The sequence below is a fragment of the Rhipicephalus microplus genome, chromosome X (genome assembly GCF_043290135.1).
Source record: "Rhipicephalus microplus isolate Deutch F79 chromosome X, USDA_Rmic, whole genome shotgun sequence".
Taxonomy (NCBI): Eukaryota; Metazoa; Arthropoda; class Arachnida; order Ixodida; family Ixodidae; genus Rhipicephalus; species Rhipicephalus microplus.
This window is the reverse complement of record NC_134710.1, coordinates 57,961,438-57,976,372: the sequence shown is the minus strand read 5'-3', so window position 1 is coordinate 57,976,372 and position 14,935 is coordinate 57,961,438. Positions and strand designations below refer to the sequence as shown.

Here is a 14,935-nt window from a genome sequence, read left to right as displayed (position 1 = left end):
AAAATCGTTCAGTAAATTGACATCCGAGTGCTGCTGCCAGAGCTCTCTATCGCGAATTTCCAAAGCTTACCCAAGAGGAACTTGCATACCGAAAGACAGTGGCCGGATCCGCAGTGCTTCGTCATCAGGGGATCCAAGGCAGCCAAGTATTGCTCTCATGTAAGGTTTTCTAGAAGAAACGAATAAACAAACCGTTCCATCAGTGGCCCCGAAAGAGCTGCACAAAATTCGTACCACTGTTCTCGCCCTGCGGTAATTTGGTGTCTCCCGTACTACTCAGTGCATCGATAGCACCTTAAGATATGCCCGGAATGCCAATAAAATCGTTCAGTAAATTGACATCCAAGTGCTGCTGCCAGAGCTCTCTATCGCAAATTTCTAAAACTTACCCAAGAGGAACTTGCATACCGAAAGACAGTGGCCGGATCCGCAGTGCTTCGTCATCAGGGGATCCAAGGCAGCCAAGTATTGCTCTCATCTAAGGTTTCCTAGAAGAAACGAATAAACAAACCGTTCCATCAGTGGCCCGTAACAGCTGCACAAAATTCGTACCACTGTTCTCGCCCTGCGGTAAGTTGGCGTCTCCCATACTACTCAGTGCATCGATAGCACCTTAAGATATGCCCGGAATGCCAATAAAATCGTTCAGTAAATTGACATCCGAGTGCTGCTGCCAGAGCTCTCTATCGCGAATTTCCAAAGCTTACCCAAGAGGAACTTGCATACCGAAAGACAGTGGCTGGATCCGCCGTGCTTCGTCATCAGGGGATGCAAGGCAGCCAAGTATTGCTCTCATCTAAGGATTTCTAGAAGAAACGAATAAACAAACCGTTCCATCAGTGGCCCCGAAGAGCTGCACAAAATTCGTACCACTGTTCTCGCCCTGCGGTAAATTGGTGTCTCCCGTACTACTCAGTGCATCGATAGCACCTTAAGATATGCCCGGAATGCCAATAAAATCGTTCAATAAATTGACATCCGAGTGCTGCTGCCAGAGCTCTCTATCGCGAATTTTTAAACCTTACCCAAAAGGAACTTGCATACCGAAAGACAGTGGCCGGATCCGCAGTGCTTCGTCATCAGGGGATCCAAGGCAGCCAAGTATTGCTTTCATCTAAGGTTTTCTAGAAGAAACGAATAAACAAACCGTTACATCAGTGGCCCCGAAAGAGCTGCACAGAATTCGTACCACTGTTCTCGCCCTGCGGTAATTTGGCGTCTCCCGTACTACTCAGTGCATCGATAGCACCTTAAGATTACCCGGAATGCCAATAAAATCGTTCAGTAAATTGACATCCGAGTGCTGCTGCCAGAGCTCTCTATCGCGAATTTCCAAAGCTTACCCAAGAGGAACTTGCACACCGAAAGACAGTGGCCGGATCCGCAGTGCTTCGTCATCAGGGGATCCAAGGCAGCCAAGTATTGCTCTCATCTAAGGTTTTCTAGAAGAAACGAATAAACAAACCGTTCCATCAGTGGCCCCGAAAGAGCTGCACAGAATTCCTACCACTGTTCTCGCCCTGCGGTAATTTGGTGTCTCCCGTACTACTCAGTGCATCGATAGCACCTTAAGATATGCCCGGAATGCCAATAAAATCGTTCAGTAAATTGACATCCGAGTGCTGCTGCCAGAGCTCTCTATCACGAATTTCCAAAGCTTACCCAAGAGGAACTTGCATACCGAAAGACAGTGGCCGGATCCGCAGTGCTTCGTCATCAGGGGATCCAAGGCAGCCAAGTATTGCTCTCATCTAAGGTTTCCTAGAAGAAACGAATAAACAAACCGTTCCATCAGTGGCCCGAAAGAGCTGCACAAAATTCGTACCACTGTTCTCGCCCTGCGTTAATTTGGTGTCTTCCGTACTACTCAGTGCATCGATAGCACCTTAAGATATGCCCGGAATGCCAATAAAATCGTTCAGTAAATTGACATCCGAGTGCTGCTGCCAGAGCTCTCTATCGCGAATTTCCAAAGCTTACCCAAGAGGAACTTGCATACCGAAAGACAGTGGCCGGATCCGCAGTGCTTCGTCATCAGGGGATCCAAGGCAGCCAAGTATTGCTCTCATGTAATGTTTTCTAGAAGAAACGAATAAACAAACCGTTCCATCAGTGGCCCCGAAAGAGCTGCACAAAATTCGTACCACTGTTCTCGCACTGCGGTAATTTGGTGTCTCCCGTACTACTCAGTGCATCGATAGCACCTTAAGATATGCCCGGAATGCCAATAAAATCGTTCAGTAAATTGACATCCGAGTGCTGCTGCCAGAGCTCTCTATCGCAAATTTCCAAAACTTACCCAAGAGGAACTTGCATACCAAAAGACAGTGGCCGGATCCGCAGTGCTTCGTCATCAGGGGATCGAAGGCAGCCAAGTATTGCTCTCATCTAAGGTTTCCTAGAAGAAACGAATAAACAAACCGTTCCATCAGTGGCCCGTAAGAGCTGCACAAAATTCGTACCACTGTTCTCGCCCTGCGGTAAGTTGGCGTCTCCCATACTACTCAGTGTATCGATAGCACCTTAAGATATGCCCGGAATGCCAATAAAATCGTTCAGTAAATTGACATCCGAGTGCTGCTGCCAGAGCTCTCTATCGCGAATTTCCAAAGCTTACCCAAGAGGAACTTGCATACCGAAAGACAGTGGCTGGATCCGCAGTGCTTCGTCATCAGGGGATCCAAGGCAGCCAAGTATTGCTCTCATCTAAGGATTTCTAGAAGAAACGAATAAACAAACCGTTCCATCAGTGGCCCCGAAAGAGCTGCACAAAATTCGTACCACTGTTCTCGCCCTGCGGTAAATTGGTGTTTCCCGTACTACTCAGTGCATCGATAGCACCTTAAGATTTGCCCGGAATGCCAATAAAATTGTTCAATAAATTGACATCCGAGTGCTGCTGCCAGAGCTCTCTATCGCGAATTTTTAAAGCTTACCCAAAAGGAACTTGCATACCGAAAGACAGTGGCCGGATCCGCAGTGCTTCGTCATCAGGGGATCCAAGGCAGCCAAGTTTTGCTCTCATCTAAGGTTTTCTAGAAGAAACGAATAAACAAACCGTTACATCAGTGGCCCCGAAAGAGCTGCACAGAATTCGTACCACTGTTCTCGCCCTGCGGTAATTTGGCGTCTCCCGTACTACTCAGTGCATCGATAGCACCTTAAGATATGCCCGGAATGCCAATAAAATCGTTCAGTAAATTGACATCCGAGTGCTGCTGCCAGAGCTCTCTATCGCGAATTTCCAAAGCTTACCCAAGAGGAACTTGCACACCGAAAGACAGTGGCCGGATCCGCAGTGCTTCGTCATCAGGGGATCCAAGGCGGCCAAGTATTGCTCTCATCTAAGGTTTTCTAGAAGAAACGAATAAACAAACCGTTCCATCAGTGGCCCCGAAAGAGCTGCACAAAATTCGTACCACTGTTCTCGCCCTGCGGTAATTTGGTGTCTCCCGTACTACTCAGTGCATCGATAGCACCTTAAGATATGCCCGGAATGCCAATAAATTCGTTCAATAAATTGACATCCGAGTGCTGCTGCCAGAGCTCTCTATCGCGAATTTCCAAAGCTTACCCAAGAGGAACTTGCATACCGAAAGACAGTGGCCGGATCCGCAGTGCTTCGTCATCAGGGGATCCAAGGCAGCCAAGTATTGCTCTCATCTAAGGTTTTCTAGAAAAAACGAATGAACAAACCGTTCCATCAGTAGCCCGAAAGAGCTGCACAAAATTCGTACCACTGTTCTCGCCCTGCGGTAATTTGGTGTCTCCCGTACTACTCAGTGCATCGATAGCACCTTAAGATATGCCCCGAATGCCAATAAAATCGTTCAGTAAATTGACATCCGAGTGCTGCTGCCAGAGCTCTCTATCGCGAATTTCCAAAGCTTACCCAAGAGGAACTTGCATACCGAAAGACAGTGGCCGGATCCGCAGTGCTTCGTCATAAGGGGATCCAAGGCAGCCAAGTATTGCTCTCATCTAAGGTTTTCTAGAAGAAACGAATAAACAAACCGTTCCATCAGTGGCCCCGAAAGAGCTGCACAGAATTCGTACCACTGTTCTCGCCCTGCGGTAATTTGGCGTCTCCCGTACTACTCAGTGCATCGATAGCACCTTAAGATATGCCCGGAATGCCAATAAAATCGTTCAATAAATTGACATCCGAGTGCTGCTGCCAGAGCTCTCTATCGCGAATTTCCAAAGCTTACCCAAGAGGAACTTGCATACCGAAAGACAGTGGCCGGATCCGCAGTGCTTCGTCATCAGGGGATCCAAGGCAGCCAAGTATTGCTCTCATCTAAGGTTTTCTAGAAGAAACGAATAAACAAACCGTTCCATCAGTGGCCCGAAAGAGCTGCACAAAATTCGTACCACTGTTCTCGCCCTGCGGTAATTTGGTGTCTCCCGTACTACTCAGTGCATCGATAGCACCTTAAGATATGCCCGGAATGCCAATAAAATCGTTCAGTAAATTGACATCCGAGTGCTGCTGCCAGAGCTCTCTATCGCGAATTTCCAAAGCTTACCCAAGAGGAACTTGCATACCGAAAGACAGTGGCCGGATCCGCAGTGCTTCGTCATCAGGGGATCCAAGGCAGCCAAGTATTGCTCTCATCTAAGGATTTCTAGAAGAAACGAATAAACAAACCGTTCCATCAGTGGCCCCGAAAGAGCTGCACAAAATTCGTACCACTGTTCTCGCCCTGCGGTAAATTGGTGTCTCCCGTACTACTCAGTGCATCGATAGCACCTTAAGATATGCCCGGAATGCCAATAACATCGTTCAATAAATTGACATCCGAGTGCTGCTGCCAGAGCTCTCTATCGCGAATTTTTAAAGCTTACCCAAAAGGAACTTGTATACCGAAAGACAGTGGCCGGATCCGCAGTGCTTCGTCATCAGGGGATCCAAGGCAGCCAAGTATTGCTCTCATCTAAGGTTTTCTAGAAGAAACGAATAAACAAACCGTTACATCAGTGGCCCCGAAAGAGCTGCACAGAATTCGTACCACTGTTCTCGCCCTGCGGTAATTTGGCGTCTCCCGTACTACTCAGTGCATCGATAGCACCTTAAGATATGCCCGGAATGCCAATAAAATCGTTCAGTAAATTGACATCCGAGTGCTGCTGCCAGAGCTCTCTATCGCGAATTTCCAAAGCTTACCCAAGAGGAACTTGCACACCGAAAGACAGTGGCCGGATCCGCAGTGCTTCGTCATCAGGGGATCCAAGGCAGCCAAGTATTGCTCTCATCTAAGGTTTTCTAGAAGAAACGAATAAACAAACCGTTCCATCAGTGGCCCCGAAAGAGCTGCACAGAATTCGTACCACTGTTCTCGCCCTGCGGTAATTTTGTGTCTCCTGTACTACTCAGTGCATCGATAGCACCTTAAGATATGCCCAGAATGCCAATAAAATCATTCAGTAAATTGACATCCGAGTGCTGCTGCCAGAGCTCTCTATCGCGAATTTCCAAAGCTTACCCAAGAGGAACTTGCATACCGAAAGACAGTGGCCGGATCCGCAGTGCTTCGTCATCAGGGGATCCAAGGCAGCCAAGTGTTGCTCTCATCTAAGGTTTCCTAGAAGAAACGAATAAACAAACCGTTCCATCAGTGGCCCGAAAGAGCTGCACAAAATTCGTACCACTGTTCTCGCCCTGCGGTAATTTGGTGTCTCCCGTACTACTCAGTGCATCGATAGCACCTTAAGATATGCCCGGAATGCCAATAAAATCGTTCAGTAAATTGACATCCGAGTGCTGCTGCCAGAGCTCTCTATCGCGAATTTCCAAAGCTTACCCAAGAGGAACTTGCATACCGAAAGACAGTGGCCGGATCCGCAGTGCTTCGTCATCAGGGGATCCAAGGCAGCCAAGTATTGCTCTCATGTAAGGTTTTCTAGAAGAAACGAATAAACAAACCGTTCCATCAGTGGCCCCGAAAGAGCTGCACAAAATTCGTACCACTGTTATCGCCCTGCGGTAATTTGGTGTCTCCCGTACTACTCAGTGCATCGATAGCACCTTAAGATATGCCCGGAATGCCAATAAAATCGTTCAGTAAATTGACATCCGAGTGCTGCTGCCAGAGCTCTCTATCGCAAATTTCCAAAACTTACCCAAGAGGAACTTGCATACCGAAAGACAGTGGCCGGATCCGCAGTGCTTCGTCATCAGGGGATCCAAGGCAGCCAAGTATTGCTCTAATCTAAGGATTTCTAGAAGAAACGAATAAACAAACCGTTCCATCAGTGGCCCCGAAAGAGCTGCACAAAATTCGTACCACTGTTCTCGCCCTGCGGTAAATTGGTGTCTCCCGTACTACTCAGTGCATCGATAGCACCTTAAGATATGCCCGGAATGCCAATAAAATCGTTCAATAAATTGACATCCGAGTGCTGCTGCCAGAGCTCTCTATCGCGAATTTTTAAAGCTTACCCAAAAGGAACTTGCATACCGAAAGACAGTGGCCGGATCCGCAGTGCTTCGTCATCAGGGGATCCAAGGCAGCCAAGTTTTGCTCTCATCTAAGGTTTTCTAGAAGAAACGAATAAACAAACCGTTACATCAGTGGCCCCGAAAGAGCTGCACAGAATTCGTACCACTGTTCTCGCCCTGCGGTAATTTGGCGTCTCCCGTACTACTCAAAGATATGCCCGGAATGCCAATAAAATCGTTCAGTAAATTGACATCCGAGTGCTGCTGCCAGAGCTTTCTATCGCGAATTTCCAAAGCTTACCCAAGAGGAACTTGCACACCGAAAGACAGTGGCCGGATCCGCAGTGCTTCGTCATCAGGGGATCCAAGGTAGCCAAGTATTGCTCTCATCTAAGGTTTTCTAGAAGAAACGAATAAACAAACCGTTCCATAAGTGGCCCCGAAAGAGCTGCACAAAATTCGTACCACTGTTCTCGCCCTGCGGTAATTTGGTGTCTCCCGTACTACTCAGTGCATCGATAGCACTTTAAGATATGCCCGGAATGCCAATAAATTCGTTCAATAAATTGACATCCGAGTGCTGCTGCCAGAGCTCTCTATCGCGAATTTCCAAAGCTTACCCAAGAGGAACTTGCATACCGAAAGACAGTGGCCGGATCCGCAGTGCTTCGTCATCAGGGGATCCAAGGCAGCCAAGTATTGCTCTCATCTAAGGTTTTCTAGAAGAAACGAATAAACAAACCGTTCCATCAGTGGCCCGAAAGAGCTGCACAAAATTCGTACCACTGTTCTCGCCCTGCGGTAATTTGGTGTCTGCCGTTCTACTCAGTGCATCGATAGCACCTTAAGATATGCCCGGAATGCCAATAAAATCGTTCAGTATATTGACATCCGAGTGCTGCTGCCAGAGCTCTCTATCGCGAATTTCCAAAGCTTACCCAAGAGGAACTTGCATACCGAAAGACAGTGGCCGGATCCGCAGTGCTTCGTCATCAGGGGATCCAAGGCAGCCAAGTATTGCTCTCATCTAAGGTTTTCTAGAAGAAACGAATAAACAAACCGTTCCATCAGTGGCCCCGAAAGAGCTGCACAGAATTCGTACCACTGTTCTCGCCCTGCGGTAATTTGGCGTCTCCCGTACTACTCAGTGCATCGATAGCACCTTAAGATATGCCCGGAATGCCAATAAAATCGTTCAGTAAATTGACATCCGAGTGCTGCTGCCAGAGCTCTCTATCGCGAATTTCCAAAGCTTACCCAAGAGGAACTTGCATACCGAAAGACAGTGGCCGGATCCGCAGTGCTTCGTCATCAGGGGATCCAAGGTAGCCAAGTATTGCTCTCATCTAAGGTTTTCTAGAAGCAACGAATAAACAAACCGTTCCATCAGTGGCCCCGAAAGAGCTGCACAAAATTCGTACCACTGTTGTCGCCCTGCGGTAATTTGGTGTCTCCCGTACTACTCAGTGCATCGATAGCACCTTAAGATATGCCCGGAATGCCAATAAAATCGTTCAATAAATTGACATCCGAGTGCTGCTGCCAGAGCTCTCTATCGCGAATTTCCAAAGCTTACCCAAGACGAACTTGCATACCGAAAGACAGTGGCCGGATCCGCAGTGCTTCGTCATCAGGGGATCCAAGGCAGCCAAGTATTGCTCTCATCTAAGGTTTTCTAGAAGAAACGAATAAACAAACCGTTCCATCAGTGGCCCGAAAGAGCTGCACAAAATTCGTACCACTGTTCTCGCCCTGCGGTAATTTGGTGTCTCCCGTACTACTCAGTGCATCGATAGCACCTTAAGATATGCCCGGAATGCCAATAAAATCGTTCAGTAAATTGACATCCGAGTGCTGCTGCCAGAGCTCTCTATCGCGAATTTCCAAAGCTTACCCAAGAGGAACTTGCATACCGAAAGACAGTGGCCGGATCCGCAGTGCTTCGTCATCAGGGGATCGAAGGCAGCCAAGTATTGCTCTCATCTAAGGTTTTCTAGAAGAAACGAATAAACAAACCGTTCCATCAGTGGCCCCGAAAGAGCTGCACAGAATTCGTACCACTGTTCTCGCCCTGCGGTAATTTGGCGTATCCCGTACTACTCAGTGCATCGATAGCTCTTTAAGATATGCCCGGAATACCAATAAAATCGTTCAATAAATTGACATCCGAGTGCTGCTGCCAGAGCTCTCTATCGCGAATTTCCAAAGCTTACCCAAAAGGAACTTGCATACCGAAAGACAGTGGCCGGATCCGCAGTGCTTCGTCATCAGGGGATCCAAGGCAGCCAAGTATTGGCCTCATCTAAGGTGTTCTAGAAGAAACGAATAAACAAACCATTCCATCAGTGGCCCCGAAAGAGCTGCACAAAATTCGTACCACTGTTCTCGCCCTGCGGTAAATTGGTGTCTCCCGTACTACTCAGTGCATCGATAGCACCTTAAGATATGCCCGGAATGCCAATAAAATCGTTCAATAAATTGACATCCGAGTGCTGCTGCCAGAGCTCTCTATCGCGAATTTTTAAAGCTTACCCAAAAGGAACTTGCATACCGAAAGACAGTGGCCGGATCCGCAGTGCTTCGTCATCAGGGGATCCAAGGCAGCCAAGTTTTGCTCTCATCTAAGGTTTTCTAGAAGAAACGAATAAACAAACCGTTACATCAGTGGCCCCGAAAGAGCTGCACAGAATTCGTACCACTGTTCTCGCCCTGCGGTAATTTGGCGTCTCCCGTACTACTCAGTGCATCGATAGCACCTTAAGATATGCCCGGAATGCCAATAAAATCGTTCAGTAAATTGACATCCGAGTGCTGCTGCCAGAGCTCTCTATCGCGAATTTCCAAAGCTTACCCAAGAGGAACTTGCACACCGAAAGACAGTGGCCGGATCCGCAGTGCTTCGTCATCAGGGGATCCAAGGCAGCCAAGTATTGCTCTCATCTAAGGTTTTCTAGAAGAAACGAATAAACAAACCGTTCCATCAGTGGCCCCGAAAGAGCTGCACAGAATTCGTACCACTGTTCTCGCCCTGCGGTAATTTGGCGTCTCCCGTACTACTCAGTGCATCGATAGCACCTTAAGATATGCCCGGAATGCCAATAAAATCGTTCAGTAAATTGACATCCGAGTGCTGCTGCCAGAGCTCTCTATCGCGAATTTCCAAAGCTTACCCAAGAGGAACTTGCATACCGAAAGACAGTGGCCGGATCCGCAATGCTTCGTCATCAGGGGATCCAAGGTAGCCAAGTATTGCTCTCATCTAAGGTTTAATAGAAGAAACGAATAAACAAACCGTTCCATCAGTGGCCCCGAAAGAGCTGCACAAAATTCGTACCACTGTTCTCGCCCTGCGGTAATTTGGTGTCTCCCGTACTACTCAGTGCATCGATAGCACCTTAAGATATGCCCGGAATGCCAATAAAATCGTTGAATAAATTGACATCCGAGTGCTGCTGCCAGAGCTCTCTATCGCGAATTTCCAAAGCTTACCCAAGAGGAACTTGCATACCGAAAGACAGTGGCCGGATCCGCAGTGCTTCGTCATCAGGGGATCCAAGGCAGCCAAGTATTGCTCTCATCTAAGGTTTTCTAGAAGAAACGAATAAACAAACCGTTCCATCAGTGGCCCCGAAAGAGCTGCACAAAATTCGTACCACTGTTCTCGCCCTAGGGTAATTTGGTGTCGCCCGTACTACTCAGTGCATCGATAGCACCTTAAGATATGCCCAGAATGCCAATAAAATCGATCAATAAATTGACATCCGAGTGCTGCTGCCAGAGCTCGCTATCGCGAATTTCCAAAGCTTACCCAAAAGGAACTTGCATACCGAAAGACAGTGGCCGGATCCGCAGTGCTTCGTCATCAGGGGATCCAAGGCAGCCAAGTATTGCTCTCATCTAAGGTTTTCTAGAAGAAACGAATAAACAAACCGTTCCATCAGTGGCCCCGAAAGAGCTGCACTAAATTCGTACCACTGTTCTCGCCCTGCGGTAATTTGGCGTCTCCCGTTCTACTCAGTGCATCGATAGCACCTTAAGATATGCCCGGAATTCCAATAAAATCGTTCAGTAAATTGACATCCGAGTGCTGCTGCCAGAGCTCTCTATCGCGAATTTCCAAAGCTTACCCAAGAGGAACTTGCATACCGAAAGACAGTGGCCGGATCCGCAGTGCTTCGTCATCAGGGGATCCAAGGCAGCCAAGTATTGCTCTCATCTAAGGATTTCTAGAAGAAACGAATAAACAAACCGTTCCATCAGTGGCCCCGAAAGAGCTGCACAAAATTCGTACCACTGTTCTCGCCCTGGGGTAATTTGGTGTCGCCCGTACTACTCAGTGCATCGATAGCACCTTAAGATATGCCCGGAATGCCAATAAAATCGTTCAATAAATTGACATCCGAGTGCTGCTGCCAGAGCTCTCTATCGCGAATTTCCAAAGCTTACCCAAAAGGAACTTGCATACCGAAAGACAGTGGCCGGATCCGCAGTGCTTCGTCATCAGGGGATCCAAGGCAGCCAAGTATTGCTCTCATCTAAGGTTCTCTAGAAGAAACGAATAAACAAACCGTTCAATCAGTGGCCCCGAAAGAGCTGCACTAAATTCGTACCACTGTTCTCGCCCTGCGGTAATTTGGCGTCTCCCGTACTACTCAGTGCATCGATAGCACCTCAAGATATGCCCGGAATGCCAATAAAATCGTTCAGTAAATTGACATCCGAGTGCTGCTGCCAGAGCTCTCTATCGCGAATTTCCAAAGCTTACCCAAGAGGAACTTGCATACCGAAAGACAGTGGCCGGATCCGCAGTGCTTCGTCATCAGGGGATCCAAGGCAGCCAAGTATTGCTCTCATCTAAGGTTTTCTAGAAGAAACGAATAAACAAACCGTTCAATCAGTGGCCCCGAAAGAGCTGCACTAAATTCGTACCACTGTTCTCGCCCTGCGGTAATTTGGCGTCTCTCGTACCACTCAGTGCATCGATAGCACCTTAAGATATGCCCGGAATGCCAATAAAATCGTTCAGTAAATTGACATCCGATTGCTGCTGCCAGAGCTCTCTATCGCGAATTTCCAAAGCTTACCCAAGAGGAACTTGCATACCGAAAGACAGTGGCCGGATCCGCAGTGCTTCGTCATCAGGGGATCCAAGGGAGCCAAGTATTGCTCTCATCTAAGGTTTTCTAGAAGAAACGAATAAACAAACCGTTCCATCAGTGGCCCCGAAAGAGCTGCACAGAATTCGTACCACTGTTCTCGCCCTGCGGTAATTTGGTGTCTCCCGTACTACTCAGTGCATCGATAGCACCTTAAGATATGCCCGGAATGCCAATAAAATCGTTCAGTAAATTGACATCCGAATGCTGCTGCCAGAGCTCTCTATCGCGAATTTCCAAAGCTTACCCAAGAGGAACTTGCATACCGAAAGACAGTGGCCGGATCCGCAGTGCTTCGTCATCAGGGGATCCAAGGCAGCCAAGTATTGCTCTCATCTAAGGTTTCCTAGAAGAAACGAATAAACAAACCGTTCCATCAGTGGCCCGAAAGAGCTGCACAAAATTCGTACCACTGTTCTCGCCCTGCGGTAATTTGGTGTCTCCCGTACTACTCAGTGCATCGATAGCACCTTAAGATATGCCCGGAATGCCAATAAAATCGTTGAATAAATTGACATCCGAGTGCTGCTGCCAGAGCTCTCTATCGCGAATTTCCAAAGCTTACCCAAGAGGAACTTGCATACCGAAAGACAGTGGCCGGATCCGCAGTGCTTCGTCATCAGGGGATCCAAGGCAGCCAAGTATTGCTCTCATCTAAGGTTTTCTAGAAGAAACGAATAAACAAACCGTTCCATCAGTGGCCCGAAAGAGCTGCACAAAATTCGTACCACTGTTCTCGCCCTGCGGTAATTTGGTGTCTCCCGTACTACTCAGTGCATCGATAGCACCTTAAGATATGCCCGGAATGCCAATAAAATCGTTCAGTAAATTGACATCCGAGTGCTGCTGCCAGAGCTCTCTATCGCGAATTTCCAAAGCTTACCCAAGAGGAACTTGCATACCGAAAGACAGTGGCCGGATCCGCAGTGCTTCGTGATCAGGGGATCCAAGGCAGCCAAGTATTGCTCTCATCTAAGGTTTTCTAGAAGAAACGAATAAACAAACCGTTCCATCAGTGGCCCCGAAAGAGCTGCACAGAATTCCTACCACTGTTCTCGCCCTGCGGTAATTTGGCGTATCCCGTACTACTCAGTGCATCGATAGCTCTTTAAGATATGCCCGGAATACCCATAAAATCGTTCAATAAATTGACATCCGAGTGCTGCTGCCAGAGCTCTCTATCGCGAATTTCCAAAGCTTACCCAAAAGGAACTTGCATACCGAAAGACAGTGGCCGGATCCGCAGTGCTTCGTCATCAGGGGATCCAAGGCAGCCAAGTATTGGCCTCATCTAAGGTGTTCTAGAAGAAACGAATAAACAAACCATTCCATCAGTGGCCCCGAAAGAGCTGCACAAAATTCGTACCACTGTTCTCGCCCTGCGGTAATTTGGTGTCTCCCGTACTACTCAGTGCATCGATAGCACCTTAAGATATGCCGGGAATGCAAATAAAATCGTTCAATAAATTGACATCCGAGTGCTGCTGCCAGAGCTCTCTATCGCGAATTTCCAAAGCTTACCCAAGAGGAACTTGCATACCGAAAGACAGTGGCCGGATCCGCAGTGCTTCGTCATCAGGGGATCCAAGGCAGCCAAGTATTGCTCTCATCTAAGGTTTTCTAGAAGAAACGAATAAACAAACCGTTCCATCAGTGGCCCCGAAAGAGCTGCACAAAATTCGTACCACTGTTCTCGCCCTAGGGTAATTTGGTGTCGCCCGTACTACTCAGTGCATCGATAGCACCTTAAGATATGCCCAGAATGCCAATAAAATCGATCAATAAATTGACATCCGAGTGCTGCTGCCAGAGCTCGCTATCGCGAATTTCCAAAGCTTACCCAAAAGGAACTTGCATACCGAAAGACAGTGGCCGGATCCGCAGTGCTTCGTCATCAGGGGATCCAAGGCAGCCAAGTATTGCTCTCATCTAAGGTTTTCTAGAAGAAACGAATAAACAAACCGTTCCATCAGTGGCCCCGAAAGAGCTGCACTAAATTCGTACCACTGTTCTCGCCCTGCGGTAATTTGGCGTCTCCCGTTCTACTCAGTGCATCGATAGCACCTTAAGATATGCCCGGAATTCCAATAAAATCGTTCAGTAAATTGACATCCGAGTGCTGCTGCCAGAGCTCTCTATCGCGAATTTCCAAAGCTTACCCAAGAGGAACTTGCATACCGAAAGACAGTGGCCGGATCCGCAGTGCTTCGTCATCAGGGGATCCAAGGCAGCCAAGTATTGCTCTCATCTAAGGATTTCTAGAAGAAACGAATAAACAAACCGTTCCATCAGTGGCCCCGAAAGAGCTGCACAAAATTCGTACCACTGTTCTCGCCCTGGGGTAATTTGGTGTCGCCCGTACTACTCAGTGCATCGATAGCACCTTAAGATATGCCCGGAATGCCAATAAAATCGTTCAATAAATTGACATCCGAGTGCTGCTGCCAGAGCTCTCTATCGCGAATTTCCAAAGCTTACCCAAAAGGAACTTGCATACCGAAAGACAGTGGCCGGATCCGCAGTGCTTCGTCATCAGGGGATCCAAGGCAGCCAAGTATTGCTCTCATCTAAGGTTCTCTAGAAGAAACGAATAAACAAACCGTTCAATCAGTGGCCCCGAAAGAGCTGCACTAAATTCGTACCACTGTTCTCGCCCTGCGGTAATTTGGCGTCTCCCGTACTACTCAGTGCATCGATAGCACCTTAAGATATGCCCGGAATGCCAATAAAATCGTTCAGTAAATTGACATCCGAGTGCTGCTGCCAGAGCTCTCTATCGCGAATTTCCAAAGCTTACCCAAGAGGAACTTGCATACCGAAAGACAGTGGCCGGATCCGCAGTGCTTCGTCATCAGGGGATCCAAGGCAGCCAAGTATTGCTCTCATCTAAGGTTTTCTAGAAGAAACGAATAAACAAACCGTTCAATCAGTGGCCCCGAAAGAGCTGCACTAAATTCGTACCACTGTTCTCGCCCTGCGGTAATTTGGCGTCTCTCGTACCACTCAGTGCATCGATAGCACCTTAAGATATGCCCGGAATGCCAATAAAATCGTTCAGTAAATTGACATCCGATTGCTGCTGCCAGAGCTCTCTATCGCGAATTTCCAAAGCTTACCCAAGAGGAACTTGCATACCGAAAGACAGTGGCCGGATCCGCAGTGCTTCGTCATCAGGGGATCCAAGGGAGCCAAGTATTGCTCTCATCTAAGGTTTTCTAGAAGAAACGAATAAACAAACCGTTCCATCAGTGGCCCCGAAAGAGCTGCACAGAATTCGTACCACTGTTCTCGCCCTGCGGTAATTTGGTGTCTCCCGTACTACTCAGTGCATCGATAG

The 14,935-nt window shown here is 48.0% G+C and overlaps 1 protein-coding gene and 1 long non-coding RNA gene across 2 annotated transcripts in view; one reads left to right on the top strand and one right to left on the bottom strand.

Moving 5' to 3' along the window:
- The window catches only part of LOC142775397 (uncharacterized), a 123,174-nt gene that overhangs the window by 31,239 nt on the left and 77,000 nt on the right, over positions 1 to 14,935 (top strand). The window lies entirely within an intron of this gene.
- Positions 9,581 to 14,087, bottom strand: LOC142775395 (uncharacterized). Its single transcript, XR_012886759.1, has 3 exons — positions 12,820 to 14,087; positions 10,908 to 12,580; positions 9,581 to 10,668 (listed from the first exon to the last, which is right to left on the bottom strand). It is a non-coding gene; the product is annotated as an uncharacterized LOC142775395 (long non-coding RNA).